Genomic DNA, 21,021 nt, shown 5'->3' with positions numbered 1-21,021 from the left:
ACGTAGAGGGCCCACCTTTTGTAGTTCCTGGGAAACCTTCTCAGCCTATTTTCACAACTCCCCTCAAGTCCACCTGCATCCTGAAGAGGGGCAGCAACACTCCTCCAGGATTATGTGCTGGAAACAAATGACTGCTTTCCCTGATTCTGTTGTTTTGGGAACAGGCTGGATTGGAACCTCAATGGATGCTTTCCTTGCGTAGGATTACAGAAAAGTAGGCCTTGGCTTCTTGGTTAAACACTTAGCCAATTAGTCCACTGCATTGGTGCCTCAAGACCCAATAGAATAAAACTTAAACCAAAAATATCCCCCAAAGTCTTCTTAAAACCTAACAAAAGTTTAGTGTAACTAGTAAAAAAAGGTCTGCTTTTAAGAACTATCTATATGGGATCAAAGGAGCCTTGGTAGAGCAGTAGTTAAAGGGATCAACTACTAACCAAAACATTGCTGGTTCGAAACCACCAGCGGCTCCACAAGAGAAAAATGTGGTAGTCTGCTTCTGTAGAGATTTACAGTCTCAGAAACTCTGAGGAGTAGCTATGAGTCAGAATTCACTCGATGGCAGTGGGTTTTGGTGTATAGGATCAAAGTGACAACAGCAACTCGAAAGATTACATAGGAACCTTAGTGGGCAAAGAGTTTATGTTAATGGAGGAGGAACAAGTCAGAAACGGAGGGTGAGAATGTTGCACAACTTGAAGAATGTAATCAATGTCACTGAATTGTACATGTCGAAACAGTTGACTTAGTGTATGTTTTGCTATGTATATTCTTAGCAACAACAAAATTAAATTAAAAAAAAAGAAAAGAAGACCAAACAGCAACCAAAATTTGCCAACGTGCACCCTGGGTCATGGGGGCAGACATAGCAGCCTGTGGAATAAATGGTGCAACACAATCTCACTACTGGGAAAAAATATGCTCTGCAGAAAGTCAGTGGAGAACAGTATTTTGGTAGAATAAAATGTGTATGTGTGTGTAATTCATTCGACAAATATTTTCTGAGACACTATGCTTCACTCTAGAGATGGAGTGTTGAATTTGATAGATGGTACCTGCCTCTACCTAGGTTACTATTTGGCACAGGTTTGAGAATCCAGTTGTCCTGACTTCAAGTCAAGTTGCTTCTCTTTGCAGAGCCTCCTCAGGTATAAAATGGGGATGATCAAATTACTGCAAAGGGTTATTTTGAGGGTTAAATGAGATAATCCAGGTGAAGTTTTTAGCCCACAATTATGCTATAAGTAAGTGGTAGCTATCGTTGAGATTATTATTTCATAGAGGCTGCAACCATGCAACCTCTAGGTCACAGGAGGCACGCTGCAAACTTTATCAGACACCAGAACGATCTTATCTGCTCATAAAGGGCCTTCAGCAGATAACCAGACCCAGAGTCTCAAAGGACTGCATCCCTGTGCCAGCCAACAGAGCCCCAGAACTCTCCATTGAAGTTCAGCGAGCACAATAGAGACAAATCTGGGAAGTACCCAACTGCCACCACTGATGGCAGACCATTGCCCCAGTAGCAATAAAGGCTTCCAGAGGCTTTTCTTCAATTACCCCCTAGACAGAACATAAACATCACCACGGCTGCAATTCAGCAAATATCCTGTTTACATGGCGAGTGGGGATCTTGGTTGCTTTCCTACTTCTCTTTTTAAAGGCTGTAATTATGTTTACTCAAGTCCAGCAGTAGGTGCCAGGAGGGCTGAGAGTTGATTTCCCTGGCTAACACTGCAGACGACTGGCAGCAGCCCCACTGACCCCTGCATCCCAGGCAGCGAGCCAGCCCCTACACACACCAACCCTCTGCTTACAAAGGCGGCCATTCTCGCTGAGCTGTTTTCTTTCTATGTGCACTTGGATGCTCTGGATAATTGTCTAGCAAAGGCCAAAATATTTCAGCACTATGCACTTTTTTTTTTTATGCACTTAGTGGATAACCAGATAATGAGGGGAAGGATAGGGCCAGGCCTCCTGTGTACCTACCATCAAGTATACTGTGTGCATTTCACATGCATCGCTTCCTATAACCCCAGGACAGCCTAGAGAAGTACCATTACCTGACTTTTACAGATGACGAAACTAAAAAAAAAAAAGGAAAAAAAAGAAACTAAGGCAGAGGTTAATTAATTTTCATGAGGTCACTCTATTAATAAGTGGTAGGACTGGATTTTTTTTTTTTAGGACTGGAGGTCACGAGCAGGAAACCAAGAAAGAATACTTATTCTAGAGTTTAGGCCAACATGATGGGTCCTAAAGGAAGCCTGCGTTTTGATGGGTTTAAAGAATGCAGATGCAATGCTTATGACAACAGAGCAAATTCTAGGTCCCACAGTGCAATGGGATGGAGGTTCAGAGTACACTCCCTGCTGTGGTTAGGAACTGTGGTAGGCTGAAAAATGCCCACCTCCCCCCCAAATATGTCCACATCGTAATCTACAGAACCTATTAATGCTACCTTATATTAAAAAAGGCACTGTACAGATGTGATTAAACTTAAGAACCTTGAGATGGGGAAATTATCCTGTATTGTCTAAGTGGGCCTTAGTTAGTAATCACAATGGTTGTTACGGGTTGATTTGTCCCCTAAAAAGATATGTTCAAGTCCTAACCCCTAGTACTGTGAATGTGAATCTTATTTGGAAATAGAGTTTTTGCAGATGTAATTAGTTAACATGAGGTTTATACTGAATGAGGGTGGGCCATAACCCAGTATGTCTGGTGTCCTTATGAGAGAAGGCACACACAGAGACCAAGAGACACAGAGGGAAGCAGGTCATGGGAAGACGGAGGCAGAGATTGGAGTTATGCTGCCACAACCTAGGAAACTAATACAGAAGTCCTTCTGAGAGTCACAGGGAAAGGTGATGTGAGAATGGAAGCAGAGACTGGAGTGATGCACTTAGAAGGTGAAGGAGAGGGCCCAAAGCCAAGGAGTACAGGTGGTTGCTAACAGACAAGGAAATGGATCGTCCCCTCAAAACCTCCAGAAGAAACCAGCCTTGCCAACATCCTGACTGTAGCCCAGTGAAACTGATTTCAGACTTCTGATCTCTACAACTATAGCAGAATAAATCTGTGTTATTTTAAGCCACTATGTTCATGTGTTGTTTTCAGTGACTAAGTTTGTGGCAATTCACATGTTTTCAGTGACTAAGTTTGCGGTAATTTGTTGCAGTAGCAATGGGAAACTAATACAGGAACCAATCAGGAACTGGTCAGAGAAGAGCCTGGAGGTATACAGCCTTACTTCCTGCAGCCTCAATTCCAGAATTGCAGGAAATAACAATTGAAAACCAACAAAAACACACGTTCTTGGGAACCCAACTTTGAATTACCTCCATTGTTGAAGTTGAAAATCATGAGCCGTCATTGCCTCTTTGCCCTTTTCATTATCTTGTCAGCATCAAGAGTGTTTCCTCAGAAAAACACTTAAATTCATCTTATATTAAAGGCTGTAAATAAATGAAGAGAGGACTGACACATACCAAATGGAATTTGCACCACAAATGCCACCTACTCCTTAGGGCCACTATTTGTTGCAGAAAATTTACCAGAAAGATTTCAAATCAGGATCAGGCACTTTCTCCTACGATAAATTGCTTTTACTTTGATGTATAAATCAACTATATGCTGACAAGTATATAAAATGGGTCCAAGAGCAGGCCTGTGCATGAGGTTCACTTTATGGCACAAGTAAACTTAAAAAGAGTACTCTGCTACACATTCGACTGCATGAAAATTTCAGACTTCTGTAGCTCAAAAAATTACCCCTAACTAAAAAGGCAGGCAACAGACTTAAAACTATATATTTGAAACTAATGTATCTTATATAATGTAAAAATCTCACCCAAATTATTATGCAAAACAAATAAACAGCCCATGACTAGATAATTCTTTAAAAGAAAATCCCCAACTGGCAAGGATGAAACATATATAATCCTTTTAGAGTTCAAAGAAACAGTAAATTGAAACAGGAAAGTACCTTTTTAACCTCAGATGCGGACAGTTGGTTATATACCTCAATTACAGCATACTGTCTGATCAGTTTCTGCAAGACCCATCTTTTACTTATTTTATTTTATTAACTTTACTCCTAATTTCACTCACTCCCATGCTATTCCATCACCATAGGCACCCACTCTAACGTGCAAATGTGTGCTGCTGTATAGTCATCTGTACACCTGCTCCTCACTTATCAACTATTTCTTTATCCAACATTTTGCATTTACAACAATAGCAAAGAATCTACTTACTATTTTGTGCATTAAAGACACACGTCTGGCAGTAAGGAATGCTGAGGTGTGAGGTGAGAGTAACGCTGCCTGTGCTGGTTAATGTTGTATGTCAACTTGGCCGGGCCATGATTCTCAGTGGTTTGGCAGTTATGTAATGATCTAATTTGGCAGTTTTGAGATGATGTAGTCATCCTTCATTTTGTGACCTGATGTGGTCATCCTCCATTTTTGCATAATGCCAGTTTTCACATAACAACCTGGTCTTTGGAACCTAACCATATAAATAAGTGAGGAGCCAGTGTATTAGCTTCCTGTGGCTACTGTAACAAATTACCACCCACTTGGTGGCTTAAAATGACAGAAATTTATTCTATCACAGTTCTGGAGGGCAGAAGTCTGAGATCCAGGTGTCAGCAGGGCTTCACTCCCTCCCAGAGGCTACAGGGAAGATTCCATCCTGGTGGCTCTGGGCAATCCTCAGCTTCTGGCTGCATAATTTCCATTTCTACCTTCATCTTCACATGACCATCTCCTTTTCTCTGTTTGTCTCTACTTTGTGAATCTGTGTGTCTTTTATAAGGACAGTTGTCATTGGATTTAGGGGCCACCCAGATAATCTAGAATGATCTCCTCTTGAGGTCCTTAGCATATTTAAAGACCCTTTTTCCAAATAAGATCACATTCACAGGTCCTGGGACGTGGACAAACTATCCTTAAAAGCTATGTAGGGATTTTTTTGTATATGTTATTATTTTTTAATTAATATTGGGCTATATGGCTCACTCCATATATTATATTTTCACTTAATGCTATAGTTTTGTCTGTCCATAATGCTTGTATGTACCTCGTTCATTGCTTTTCCCACTGCACTATATTCCATAGTATGCATCTCCTATGTTTTACTTCGTGATGGGCACCTAGTGATGGACACCTAAGTTCCCTCCACCTGTCTGCTACCACATACAATTCACCAATGGACAACATTGTACATGCCTCCTTATGGACACATTGCAAGGGAATATATTCCTGGGAGTAGGTTTGCTGGGTCATATACCGTATACACACATTCTCAGATTCTCTAAGTATTACCAGATTGTGGCTGTGCCAGTTAACTCTCCCATGCATGGTGATTCCTGTTTTTCCACATCCTTGCCAATATTTGCAGTCATTCAATTTTGTAATATTTGCCGTCATTCAATTTTGTAATATTTGCCATTCTGGTGTCTGTAAAATGATATCTCACTGTCATTTTAGTTATATTTCCTTCAACAACTAGAAGTGAAACACTATAAATTTCATACATTTTTCAATACCTCCGTCTTTACCTAGAACAGACAGGTACCTTAGCACACTCTCACCTCCTGCCATACTGATATTTTCAGGTTTTGTTCTAGATTATAATGGATATCCCTTTCTTGTCTTCTCTCTTTCTACCCTGCCTATTTACACAGAAATTAACTCTCCTAGCTTATTTATACATCCTTACTTCCCACATTCACACTTTTATATTTTTCTCTGGAAGAAGGGTGAGCAGGAGACCTGCTAACTGCATTTCCCAGAATCGCCAGCTAGATTCTGATGAGGTTCTGCCAGTGAGAGGCACACGCACCTGATTAGCGGGTAGAAAGAAGGTCGAAGACATTGTGACTTCACCTGAGCCATAGTGGTGGCTCCTGCTTAGTGGCAGCCCCACAGTTCCAGCAGCACTGGTGACTGTGGCTCTGTAGTTCCAGCAGCATTGGCAGTGCAGCTCCAGCAGCCTCTGCAATGAGTGCGAGCTTGTAGGCTCCGTATCCAGGTGCAGTAGTAGTGACCTGAGCTCTGGGTAAAACACTGTTATGGATTGAATGAGATCTTCCAAAAAGTTATGTTGAAGTCCTAACACCCAGTGCCTGCAAACACGACCTTGTTTCGAAATGGGGTCGTTGAAGAGGTTTTCAGTTAACATGAAGTCATACTGAAGTAAGATGGATCCTAATCCAATCTGAGTGCTGTTATTATAAAAGAGAAGAGACACACCAGGGACCTGCCACAAGAAGGTGCATCTACAAGCCAAGGAACACTAAGAAATATCTGGGATACCAAAAGCTGGGAGAGACAAGAGAGCATCTTCCCCTAGAGCAGACGGAGGAAGCATGGCCTTGCCAATGCCCTTAATTCAGACTCCTAGACCCCAGAACTGTAATAAATTTCAGTTCTTGTAAGCCACTCAGTTTGTAGTATTTTGTTATGGCAGCCCTAGGAAACTAATACAAATACCTTTTACCTTTAGCTCTTCCAGCATCTTTGTAATCAATTCCCTGTATTAAATCCCTCTCAGTTCTATCTAAAATGATTCCTATTTTTCCTGACTGGACACAGTGATACTCTTCCCATGTTTCTTATCACCCTCCTAATTGATCATCGTTACTCCAACAGCATTTCAAAATATGTCTTTGTGCGATAAATATTCTCAGACCTCGTATACCTAAGAATATCTTCATTTCACCCTGTGTACTTCATGGATAATTTATCTGGGTGTAAAATTCTAGGAGTGATGCTCTTGTGCTTTGAAAGTATTACTCTGTCTCCTCACATCAGTGTTGCTACTGAGAAGTCTGATGACAGCTTATTCATGTTCCTTCCAAGGTCATCTTCACTTTTTCTGAGAAATCTCCTAGGATTTTCTCTTTGTCTTCTAAGTTCTTAAACTTCTCTATAATGTGTCTAGGTTTAAGTTTTTTCTTATCTCTACTGTATGACATTCTAAAAGTCTTTTTACTTTGAAGTTGTTAACTCTTGAAATATTTCTTCACTACTGGCTATTTTTTTCCTCTCATTCTGGGACTCCTATTGTATGGACACCTATATATCTATATCTCTTATCTCTTAATTTTTCTTTTACCCAGTTCGTCTCTTTTTATCCCCTCCTGATGTTTAAGAACTTGATCTTCCAACCCACTGGTCAGTTCATACAACATTTCCATTCTGCAATTTTTTTTTATTGAGTTCTTCGGAAGTTTCTGGGTGTCAAGCAGGTAAGCACCTCAACTACTACCCAGAGGTGCCTCAGAGAACAGGCCTGGTGGTCTGCTTCCAAAAGGTCACAGCCTTGAAAACTTTATGGAGCAGTTCTACTCTGCACACATGGGGTCACCATGAGTTGGAACTGACTTGATGGCAACCAACAACAACAAAAACATTGAGTTCCTCAGAGTCTCTGGGTGGTGCAAACGGTTAATGTCCTTGGTTGCTAGCCAAAAGGTTGGAGGTTCCTCATCAAAAGACCACCAAAAGAGTAAAAAGAGAACCTATAGACAGGGAAAAAAATTTTGTCTATTACAAATCAGACAAAGGTCTAATCTCTAAAATCCGCAAGAAAATCCAACACCTCTACAACAAAAAGACAAATAATCCAATTAAAAAGTGGGTAAAGGAAATGAACAGACACCACCAAAGAAGACATTCAAGCAGCCAACAGACACATGAGGAAATGCTCGAGATCACCAGCCATATGAGAAAAGCAAATCAAAACTGCAATGAGATACCATCTCACCCTGGCATTAGTGGCACAAATCAAAAAAACAGGAAATAACAAATGCTGAAGAGGCTTCGGTGAGATCAGAACTCTTATGCACTGCTGGTGGGAATGCAAAATGATACAGCTGTTTTGGAAAATGATATGGCACTTCCTTAGAAAGCTAGAAATAGAAATACTATATGATCCAGCAATCCCACTCCTAGGAATATATCCTAGAGAAATAAGAGTCATCACAGGAATAGACGTATGTACATCCATGTTCATTGCAGCATTGTTCACAATAGCAAAAAGATGGAAACAACCTAGACGCCCATCAAGGGATGAATGGATAATCAAACTGTGGTACATACACACAGTGGAGTATCACACAACTATAAAGAACATCTATGAATCTGTGAAGCATCTCATAACATGCATGAATCTGAAGGACATTATGCTGCATGAAATAAGTCAATCACAGAAGGACAAATATTGTATAAGACCATTACTACAAAAACTCATGAAGAGGTTTACACACAAAAAGAAACAATCTTTGATGGTTACAAGGGAGGAGAGGGGCGGGGATGGAAAAACACTAAACAGACAATAGATAAGTGGTAACTTTGGTGAAGGATAAGATAGTACACAATACTGGGGAAGCCAGCACAACCTGTACAAGGCAAGGTCAGGGTAGCTCCATAGACACATCCAAAGTCCCTAAGGAAATGAATTGCCGAGCTGAGGGCTGTGGGGACCATGGTCTCAGGGAACATTTAGCTCAACTGGCATAAAAGTTTATAAAGAAAATGTTCCACATTCTACTTTGGTAAGTAGCATCTGGGGCCTTAAAAGCCGTGAGTGGCCACCTAGGATATTGGTCTCACCCCTTTGGGAGCAAGGAAGAATGAAGACAACTAAAGATACAAGGGAAAGATTAGCCCAAAGGACTAATGGACCACACCTACCACGGCCTCCACCAGACCCAGTCCAGTACAAGTAGATAGTGCCCTGCTACCACCACTGACTGCTCTGACAAGGATCACAATAGAGGGTCCCGGGCAGAGCTGGAGAAAAACGTAGAACAAAACTCTAACTTAAAAAGAAAAACCAGACTTGCTGGCCTGAAGGAGACTGCTGAAGCCCTGAGAGTATGGCCCCCGGACACCCTTTCAGCTCAGTAATGAAGTCACTCCTGAGATTCACCCTTCAGCCAAAGATTGGACAGGCCCATAAAACAAAACAAGACTAAAGGAGCACACCAGCCCAGGGGCAGAGACTAGGAGGCAGAAGGGGACAGGAAAGCTGGTAATAGGGAACCTGAGGATGAGAAGGGAGAGTGTTGACATGTCATGGGTTTGTTAACCAATGTCAAAGAACAAAGTGTGTACAGACTTCGTGAGAAACAGGTTTGTTCTGTAAACCTTCATCTAAAGCACAATAAAAAAGTTGAAGAACAAACAAACAAAAAATGATTGGAGGTTCAAGTCCACCCAGAAGCACCTCAGAAAAAATGCTTGGCGATCTACTTCTGAAAAATTTGTCATAGAAAATCCTGTGAAACACAGTTCTACTCTGACACACATGTGGTTGCCATGAGTTAGAATCAACTTGACAGCAACTGGTACTAGTTATTGAGTTCTTCATTTCATCTACTACTGTCTTCTTGTCTAATATCTATAGATGGATCTTATTTATAACGGCTGCTCATTTCTTTTCCTATTTCCAAGTTGTTGTTTTTTTTTTCCCCCGTTTTTTTTTTTTTTTCTTTAAGGATACTTATAATTTTTACTTTATATTCTAATGCTCTCTGGTCTGCAATTTCTAACTTCCTTTGCTGTAGATTGTTCAGCTTGTTATCTTTCTTTTATAGCAGTTGAATTCCTCCAATCTTTCCTTATTTTCCCCCAATGAGTTCAGCGTACCAGCTGTTGTGACTAGTAATGTGGCCCTGAAGGGAGGCCAATCAAAGTCACGCAGGCCTTAGATTGATTCTTTCCTGAGAACTTAGAAAGGAGTGTGGGAAAATGAGACCACTCTTTTTTGGCCATTTCAAATTCTACCACCACTACCACATACAACTACACACATTCCCAACCAGGTAACCCTGCCCTCTAAGAACCTCCTTCTTCTTCTACCTGGGGTATTGCTCTGCTTGGAGAGCTACATCCTTCATCTGAAATCACCTATGTGAATGGGAGTGAATGGTGGGAAGAAGAAGGTGGGAAGAAGAAGGAGGGAATCATCAGGAGCCAGGCTTCCTAGTAGCAAGACCCTCACTTTTCCATATTCTCAAGCTAAGGTTAGGCTATTGCTACTGTGTTCCTGCCACACAGTGTTAATAAGGCAGGAAGAGACCAGCTTCCTATTTATTCCCCTTTTCAATTTATCCCCAGATAATACTTCAATCATGTAACTTCCCAGCTCAAACATCTTCAATAGGTCTCCATTACGCGTAGGATTAAAAAAAAAAAAACAGCATACAAGACCATCTCTAATTTGCCCTTTTTTTCTCATTACTTTTCTATATTTGGCATCCTCTAATTTACTTTGTTGTGCTACCTTTAATCATGGGTAGCCATCAGAGCAAGACTTCTTATTCATTGCAGAGGTACAAAAACTATACCTCTTCATTGATTGTACTACCCATAAGCTAATGATAGTCAAAAAAAAAAAAAAAAAACAAGAGGTGGGAAAATAATTGCTCTTGGTTTAGGAACGAAAGGTCTTGTGTCATGTGCGAAGAAAGGACACTGTCAGTTGCAAAAAGAGGACAAAATCATCACTATAAAGCATGTGTTAAACATTTTCACAATATTGGGGAAAGGTTTGCAATAGGCTGAGCCAGACTCACTGATTTGATCTCTTTTTTGCTTAAGGTTTCATATTTTCAGGATGTCTTAGTTGTGTGCAGCTATGGAACAGGATTATATGGAAATTGACCTCATAATGGTGATCTCGTTAGCAGTATTTCAACAAACAGGAGCTAACCTGTGAGGAAATAAATTCACCAAAAGATGATGTAACCTGTCTAAGTGCTCTGATCAAGCATCTTAGGTTGGCCCCAGGACCAATGCAGCAGTTTGCAATTATGATCCCCTATCCTCAATCCTGAAAGTTTTTGAGTTCAGTGGGAAATAAAACGGGTCTTCAAATTAAGACTGCAAGATAAACTAAAGTATTACACACAAAGCACATGCCAACTTCCAAAGAACTAATCAAAAATTTCCAGGCAATGGGACTTAACTTCTTTTGATGTCTCCACAATTTGTCTTTGGAACTCAAGTCATTTCTATGTCAGCTTGCCCAAGTGGCTTGAGGAGCATAAAGAGTTGCCAACCGGACTCGACTCTTTAAAGATCTGTTTATGTCTGCATGACCAATAGTGCTTATGTGTACTTAGGAGGAAATACCAAGTTAACAAGAAAGACCACGAATCCACAAAATTTTAATTTCTAGTTTTGGGAGAAGTTAGTCTCCACATTCATGTTTTTGTATTATGAATTTTCGTGACAACTATAAAGGTTGCCATGGTATTTATGGTAATTTAATTACAAACCACATCTTCATCTTTTAATTTCTTTCCTATTTATAATTACGTAACTATAATTAAAAGGTATTACTACTACACGCTATCCCAGCTAAAAGCTTGGCGTGGCAAACATAATATTCAAGACATTTCTCTGGCTTTGTTTCTTTTCTCCACTGTGGAATAAGGGTGGGGGAAAGAAGGGAGGCAATGGAGACTTTGGTCATTACAACCACAAATCCCTTCATCAACTACTCTTTGTTCCTTGAAAAAATTAGGATTTTTCCAAACAGTCCCCCCACCAAATGAAATGTTTTGATGTAATAGTTTCCATTTCAGCTTCTCATCACATCTGAAGTAACATTCATTCAACTCACTAAGAACATCCAAAGGACTTCAAAGACTGTTAAGACATGAATTGAATTTTGTCTTCCAGTGATGGTGCCAGCAGCCTCCTCCACTATTGCTCAAAGGCACCAGGAGTTTGAACACAAGGGCCAAGGAACCTCTTGCCTTTCTCATTCAGCACATAGAAGGTGCTTGTGTGTAAAGACTTTTCATCATTTTAATGACTCATATGTCCATGAAAATAATTTACAGTCAAGGAAACTGACATCTAAGGATAAGTGACAGCTGGAAAAAGTGGAGTAAGCTGATAATTAACCACACTCTTGTATCTTCAAAGAAGTTTGAAACTTTGGAGCCAAACAGAATCCTTGCCCTCAAGGAGCTCACAAGCTAGCTGGGGAAAGGATGCACAACTGCTGCTTTTTTCCCAACATACTATCCATCTTTCTATTAAAGAGCTGATGCTCTCCCAGCCCGAGTCACCCTCGTGGGACTATTAATCACTGTATGCCACCTAGGCACAGGCTAACAAAATTACTTTTGCTGTTTTTATGATTACTGCTATAAATTTGACCTCCTATTGGACCCTGGGGAAACCCAGGTGATGTAACTACAGCTGCTAAACAAAAGGTCAGCAGTTCAAATCCACCAGGTACTCCTTGGAAACTCTATGGGGCAGTTCTACTCTGTCCCATAGGGTCACTATGAGTTGGAATCAACTTGACAGCAGTGAGTTTGGGTTTGGGTGTTGGACCTTGGGAGCCCTGGTGGCGAAGCATTTAAGAGCTCGGCTGCTAACTGAAAGGTCGGCAGTTGGAAACCCTGTGGGACAGTTCTACTCTGTCCTATAGAGTCGCTATGAGTTGTAATCAACTGTATGGCAATGGGTTATTAGACCCTGATTTCCGGACTCAGCTTTCTCTCATGCAAAATTCTTCTTGGAGTCCTTTGAAATCTTTTCTTGCTGGTGGACCTTCACTGAGACCTTCTCAATCCACTAGAGAGGCCCTATGAAGGTTGAATCTCAAAAAAGCAGCCGTCGAAATCCTGATCCCTTTCCTCCTGAAAGGATCCTCAGTCCCTTTCTACACTTGTTGTCCTTGTCAAACCACAAGAAGTTCCCCCCTCCCCACCCTGGAGCACTTCCTCTGGAGCAAGGGCCAACAATGTGCTTTATACTTAGAGCAATTTTTCACAAAACGAAGAACACTTATTGAAAAATGATTTGCTGTCCGCTCCTAGATCCCTGTGTCTCAACCTCAGCTCCATACTGGAATCACCTAGGGAGCTTTTGAAAACTCCAGATGTTCAGGACACACCCCACACCAATTAAATCACATCTCTGAGGGTGAGACCCATTTTTTTAAACTACTAGAACGGTCTCAATGTGTGGCCACATTATTTACAAAGAGGCTACAGAAAACTAAAAGATCTCTTTCACTTTAAATTTTATTTAACCGTTCCTCACTGTACAATAAAGATATTAACATAAAACCCATTGCCACCCAGTCGATTCTCATTGAGACCCTATAGCACAGAGTAGAACTGGCCCCATAGAGTTTCCAAGGCTGTAATCTTTTTGGAAGCAGGTTGCCACATTTTTCTCCCACAGAATGGCTGGTGGGTTTGAACCTCCAACCTTTCAGTCAACAGCTGAGTGCTTAACCAGTGTACCACCAGGGATCCTTTGAATATTAGCACGTTAGCATATATATTGGATATCTTTGTCTCAATTTGCTGCTTGCTTTTATGACTTTGACAAGTATACACATATAATTTGTAATGTATAATATGTAATATATAGTATAATGTGGAATGTATGACAATATTATTTATGCATGTGTATGTGTGTGTATATATATATACATTTTTTTTTTAACGTGGAGTGGTGAGCAGAATTGCAAGTTGACACAGCTAATAGCAACAGATGTGCTGCCTAACCCAAAGACGCTGTGGATCTTAAATCTGAAATGGTAGAGAAGTTCATTTACAGAAGTTCTGATTGAAGAGCTGTATCCTGAGCGTTCCTGGACCTGAATTGTAAACTGTTACTTTTCTAATAAGCCCCATAACTGTGAGTATTGTCTGTGATTCTGAGCGGCCATTGCAACGAATTATCAAACCCAGCAGAGAAGTAGAGGGTGCCTTGGTGAGATAGGGAAGAACCAGGGACTGAGTGAGCCCTTAGGCAAAGAACTCTGCAACCTGCAGCTTACAAAACTAAGTGGAATGTGTGATAAGGAAAGAACAAACATTGTACTGCCTTGTAAGATGTTTTTTTGAGAAGGACCAGCCGATCTAGTTCCTGGACCATGCGAAGACTTCTGCAAGGTGACCGAGGGATGACTTCTGCCAGAGGCAGGAATCAAACCGGCACCACAGGAGGGACTGGGTAGGCGCAACGCCCCTTCCCAGAAGCCTTTGTCACAGATTTCATCTTACCGGCAGAGTGTGCACAGATAAGGAACTAAAGAGCCACGAAGGACTGCTTATATCAAAAAAGGAATTACTTGAAATTCTAGCTGTTTTTTCGCTATTACCTGACTTCCTTTTCTTAGTGAGTAATAAAAGCTCGAGACAAAGACTTGTGTGCAGAAGTGGACTGCTAGAGTGCTAAACACTGGGCTGCTGCCCCACTGTGCAGTGCTTTCATTTTCTAATAAAGGTTTTCCTTTCAAAAGTCAGCTAAGTCTCCCTGAGTGATTCTTTTCTCATGGGCAAGACAAGGACTCACTTTTTGGGGTCCATGGGTCCCAGACTGTAATAGTGGGAGGCACAGTTTGGTGTCAGAATTAGTGAAAAGGTTGAAGGGTGAAGGCATGTCTGACCTCTGCCTCATAGCAATCAGCCTTGGGCTGTTGACAATTCTTCCCCCTTGTGAAGTTAGAGGAGGTCATATGCAGCCCCTACACCATTTAACTCATCTGTGGTTTGGTCATCCACAGAGATACCCACTTCGTAAGTTGTCTACAGAGACCCATGGAGTAGAATTTCCTCAGCCTGAAAATCCTGTCATTGTTCCCCCAAATTCCAGCAAATCCAGGGTTAAAACATACGCTATATAGACCTAGCTGCTCTCATGTTGATTCTGAGTCATGGCAAACCCATGTGTGTCAGAGTAGAACTGTACTCATTGAGTTTTCAACGGCTGATTTTCAGACGTAAATTGCCAGACCTTTCTTCTGAGGCTTCTCTGGGTAGATTCAAACTTCCAGCATTTTGGTCAGCATCCAAGGCTGCTAATCATTTTCATCGCCCAGGGATTCCATCTATATGTACTAGAAAGAATCTTGATGTTTACAGGAAGTTGCCAAATCTATGTGCCCGCTGAGAGTCAGATCCTCACTCAAGTTGACATTAATTGATCACCTACAGTGAACCAAATATTTACCTATGTATTGAGAACAACTGAAGGTCTAAAGCCTTTCAATGATTCTGTTGTTCCTTTTATAGGATGGCAAGGAGGATATTTTCCTCATTTTTTTTTATCGTGGTAAAGATATATGTATAACAAAGCATTTGCCATTTCAACAATCTTCACATGTACAGTTCAGTGACAAAAATTATGTTCATCTTTTCTTCACTTTTTAATCCTTGTTCCCACCCACTTCTAGGCCTCACACAGGACTGCCATTCAGTAAATGTTGAATGAACGTGAGCCATTAGGGTCCCTGGGTCCCCAAATGTTCTCTGATGGGGTCTAGGTCAGGATGAGGTCTGCCACAGGGCCTAGGGTCTTGGAATTCTTTTGTGGTGGTGATGGTGGTAGAGTGTGTGTGTATGTGTAGCCACTCCTTTTCACTCCACAAAAATGTTAAAGTCTCCAAAACAATAACTTGGTCACCAGGGAACATTGGAATCTTTGGTCTAGTCATAGGGTGAGGTTTAGAATAATTAGTAGCAGAACCCAGAGTTCTTAATAGTTCCTAGAAACTCCCAGAAGATTCTATCCTCTGACCTCAAAGGTTTTCTTTGAGGAGTTATGATTTCATAATCTGACCACCAAAGGCTGTGAACAAGATTGCATCAATCCAGGAGTGATGGGTCCATGGCTAGTGGTAAATACACATGAGACTAACACCCAAGCGATCACAGAGAAATCTTCTTGAATTTGTATGCAGTCATGACAGAAAAAAAGGACACAAACACACATATTTACCCAGGACTGGATGTGCTGTCTCCCATACCTTGTGGAGGCAAAGTAACCAGGTAAAGCTTGAGTTTTAAAGCCTGGGAATCTCATGCATCCCCAGGTGCCTTACAAGAACTTGGATGTAAAGCAATGGTCAGACTATAGGGGTGTCTTCCATTGACTCAGGTGGCCCCAAAATTACTCATTTTTTATAACTACAGTGCTGAACTGACACTGGGAAAGCAACTGTACACATTGCAGGCCGACGGTCTCCTCTTCAAGGTCACTGCTGTTCCTCACCAACTCAGGGAATGTGCCGGTTTTCCTTTCTGTTAAGTCTTTAGTTTGTACTGGTTGGATAGATGTGATTTCCAGAGTGTCCTTTTCTTTCCCCTCCCTTTTTAAGGCTTTTTTTTTTTTTTCTTCTAGAATATGGCAAATTTCATTCTAACTTTACCTGGAAAATTGCCTTGGGATTCATTCTGATTCACGAATAAGAGGATGGAAGGGAGAAAGAGAACATTAACTCTCCGAAAATACTCAACTTAATCTCACTCGAGGCTGATTGGAGGCTGACTGGAGTTGCCTGGGATTGGCTGAGCAGGGCTGAGTGTGATTCTGGGGTTAACTCCAGGTACTAAGAGTGCCTGCGTTAGACCAGAGGGAGGCAGGTACTCTCAAGGGGACTGCTCTGTCCAGGGAGCATGAGAAGGGACAGTCCAGGAGTGGGATTGGTTTGTCCTTTGTGACTTCCACTTATCCTTTACAAAAGCCACCACTGTCACTTGGAAGTTTTTTTGTTTGTTTTTAACCTTTTGGAAATCAGGGAACTTCAATGATGCTTTCTTTAAATATATATAAAAAAAAAATAGTTTTCTTCCAACTCTGTCCCCATCTACACACACAAACCTAATGCAGAAATTAAGGTACACACACACACACATATGCACACACCCCTCTTGATACGATATCTTGGAAACAAAAAGTTTTTTGTTCATTTTTGTTTTGTTTTGGCTTAAGCAGAAATTTATTTTCTCACAATTTCCAAGGCTAAAGTCCAAATCAGGGTCTCATCTTGTCCGTTCCTTCCTTGACAGTTGCCCCAGACATTCCTTGGTTCCTAGGCAATCTTCATGTGACATCCGTCTTCCCCCAGGTGAGCATGGGAGAAGGGTTTAGACATATAGTTTTTAATCAATCATCTCTATACCCCAACGTCTAACATGATTCCAGTATGTAACAACTGTCCAGTAAATACAGGTTGAATTAAACTGAAAAAATATTCTATCTGTGTAAGATATCAAAAAAGTAACAGACCAAAAACAATTTTTAATATGCTCACTTAATAAAAAAAAGTTTGACATACTCTGATTTTGTGTGCGTATTGCTCCCAATTATCTCTTAAGAACTGAAGCCATGGTGCAATTTGACAGAATCTCACATATGTGACTCCTAACCTTAGCAGGGCTTTTACATTTGAAAGTGCCATTTTCTTCTTTTGTATTCTTTTGAGAAGTGTGCCATGTTTTTGAGATATGAACATGTTTATTTTTTATCGCCATGTCAATGGTTCAGATTCTCATTTTTCATTCACTTCTATTAAACAGAGAAAAAGTATCTTGCTCTGCTTGCTCCAGTTAGTCTGAACACTGTGTCTGATGAACTGTCTCTGCTGTCATTGCTGCCAGGCTGGCACAATGCATGGGGCATGTTGCCATGGTCAAGAGAGGCAGCTTAAGGAGATGACAGACTAGTGCTCAGGGTGGGCCTGGGCTGGATTCCTTTTCTCCTAGGTTGTTGTTTTTGTTGTTAGCTGCCATCAACTCATGGTGACCCCATGCACAATGGAATAAATCACTGCCCAGTCCTGCACCATCCCCACGATCAGTTGTGGATCAGACTGTTGTGATCCATAGGGCTTTCTCCGACTGATTTTCAGAAGCAGGTCATCAGGCCTTTCTGCCTAACCTGTCTTAGTCTGACAGCTGTGCTGAAACCTATTCAGCAACATGCAAGCCTCCATTGACAGGTGATTGGTGGCTACACATGCGATACAGTGCATTCTCCGGGAATTAAACCTGGGTTTCCCACATGGAAGGTGAGAATTCTACCACTGAACCACCTGATCTGATACTGTGCCACACAGTGTGTTTGTCCTATGCCAGTCTGTGTTGACATGGTTGTGTCTTTGAATCAAGACTATTTCAATTATTTTCAAATTTTATTTGTTTATTCAGATGAAATGCAACTGATCAAAGCTCAATTAAGAATCATCTTTACTGCTAAGGACCATAGTCCTGGGGGTCATCTAGGTCAACTGGCATAACATATTTCATGAAGAAAATGTTTTACATCCTGGTTTGGTGAGTAACATCTGGGGTTTTAAAAGCTTTCAAGCAGCCAGAAATTCAAGCCATGATATTTTCAGTTGCCTCATATGAGTTCGAAAGTTGGACAACGAATAAAGAAGACTGAAGAAGAATTGATGCCTTTGAATTACAGTTTTGGTGAAGAATATTGAATACACAATGGACTGCCAGAAGAAGGAACAAATCTGTCTTGGAAGAAGTACAGCTAGAATGTTTCCTAGAAGCAAGGATGATGAGACTACCTCTCACATACTTTGGACATGTTATCAGAAGGGATCAGTCCCTGGAGAATGACATCATGCTTGGTAAAGTACACAGTCAAGGAAAAAGAGGAAGACCTTCAACAAGATGGATTAACACAGTGGCTCCAACAATGGGCTCAAGCATAACAATTGTGAGGGTGGCTCAGGACTAGGCCAGTGTTTCATTCTGTTGTACATAGGGTCGCTATGAGTCAGAACCAACTCGACAGCACCTAACAATAACAACAGCAAGTTTAGTGGTCTGATGACATGGCATGATTTCATAGGATTGTGTCAACACAGATATTGGGATATTGTTTGATACTGGGTAATAATGGCTATATGGTGATTATATGCCAGTTACTTCACTTGGAAGAATGCCCAGGTGTGTGACACAAGGCATGAAGTGATGCTGCACAAAAGGAAAAACTCCAATCAGAAAATGCCTTTTCCTGTCTGTCACTTTCTCCCACTGCCAGGTTACAGCAGCAAAGCAAAGAAGGCAGGTAGAATACTCAGATTAAAGAAAGAATCCTTTGGCTATAACAAGTAAAGCAGGCAGCCAGCATCTGATGGGGGATATTGGAGACAATCAAAGTTTCTATAAAAATCGGTTGGTAAAGGCGATTCTTTGTTTTTGTTTTTTGAACATTTTATTGTGTTTTAGGTGAAAATTTATACAGCAAATTAATTTCTCATTCAATAATTCATACACAAATTGTTTCATGACATTGGTTGCAATCTTGGCAACGTGTCTGCACTCTCCCCGTTTCTACCCTGGACTCCTCGTTTCCATTTATCAAATTTCCCTGTCCCTCCCTGCCTTCTCACCTTTGTTTTTGGACAAATGTTGCCCTTTGGTCTCATATCATTGATTGTTCTCAGGAGCACATTTCTCATGTGCGTTATTGTTTATTTTACAGGCCAGTCTATTATTTGGCTGAAAGGTGACCTTCATTTGCTGATGTGGCACAACTCAAAATGAGAACAAACAGCTGCAAACATCCATTAATAATCAGAATGTGGAATGTAAGAAATATGAACCTAGGGAAACTAGAAATCATCAAAATTGAAATGGAAAGCATAAAGATCAATATCCTAGGCATTAATGAGCTAAAATGGAACAGGTATTTAGCATTTTGAATCATATGTTCTACTGTGCCAAGAATGACAAGTTGAAGAGGAATGGCATTACATTCATCGTCAAAAAGAACATTTCAAGATCTATCATGAAGTACAACGCTGTCAGTGATAGGATAATATCTGTACACCTACAAGGAAGGCCAGTTAATGTGACTATTAGTCAAATTTATACACCAACCTCTAAGGGCAAAGATAAAGAAATTGAGGATTTTTACCAGCTTCTGCAGTCTGAAATTGATCAAACATGCCATCAGGATGCATTGATAATTACTGGTGACTGAAATGTGAAAGTTAGAAATAAAGAAGGATCATTAGTTGGAAAATACAGCCTTGGTGATAGAAACGATGCCAGAGATCCCATGATAGAATTTTGCAAGACCAAGTACTTCCTCACTGCAAATACTTTTTTTCAACAACATACACATGGACCTCACTAGATAGAATACACAGAAATCAAATCAACTACATCTGTGGAAAAAGACGACGGAGAAGCTCAAAATCATCAGTCAGAACAAGGCCAAGGGCCAAGTGCAGAACAGACTATCAACTGCTCATATGCAAGTTCAAGTTGAAGCTGAAGAACATAAGAGCAAGTCCATGAGAGCCAAAATATGACATTGAGTATATCTCACCTGAATTTAGAGACCATCTCAAGAATAGATTTGACACGTTGAACACTAATGACCAAAGACCAGACGAATTGTGCAAGGACATCACGGACATCATAGGTGAAGAAAGCAAAAGGTCACTAAAAAGACAGGAAAAAAAGAAAAGTCCAAAATGGATGTCAGAGGAGACTCTGAAACTTACTCTTCAACATCGAGTAGCTAAAGTGAATGGAAGAAACAATGAAGTGAAACAGCTGAACAGAAGATTTTAAAAGGCGACTGGAGAAGACAAAGTAAAGTATTATAATGATATGTGCAAAGACCTGGAGTTAGAAAACCAAAGGGAACAACACACTCGGCATTTCTCAAGCTGAAAGAACTGAAGAAAACATTCAAGCCTCGAGTTGCAATACTGAAGAATTCTACAGGGAAAGTATTGAATGACGCAAGAAGCATCAAAGGAAGATGGAAGGAATACACAGAGTCACTGTACCAGAAAGAATTGGTTGACATTCAGTCATTCCAGGAGATAGCATATGATCAAGAACTGATGGTACTGAAGAAAGAAGACAAGCTGCACAAAGGCGTTGGTGAAAATCACTGTAGTTGTTTCTATTCTAGTTATCTGGGGTGATATTAAAAATATTCAGCAACACATAAGTTATAGGTACTGCAGAACAGACAGCTGCAGTAATTAATTGGTGTACTGACTGAATGTAATTTATGGGAAATGGTTGTTTTTAGGAAAATTTTTCCATTATTTTCCCAAACACTTGTGGTACAGCTAAAATGTGTTCTCGAAATACCTGTCTTTTGACAAAATAGCGAGACTGACTCTGCTCCAAGGTAGGAAGCATCAACCTATATTGCACATGAAGAAAAATAGTGCAAAGAACAATTTTTCAGAGTATGT

Source organism: Elephas maximus, chromosome 4 (genome assembly GCF_024166365.1).
Source record: "Elephas maximus indicus isolate mEleMax1 chromosome 4, mEleMax1 primary haplotype, whole genome shotgun sequence".
NCBI classification, from domain to species: domain Eukaryota; kingdom Metazoa; phylum Chordata; class Mammalia; order Proboscidea; family Elephantidae; genus Elephas; species Elephas maximus.
This window is presented reverse-complemented; position numbering follows the sequence as displayed.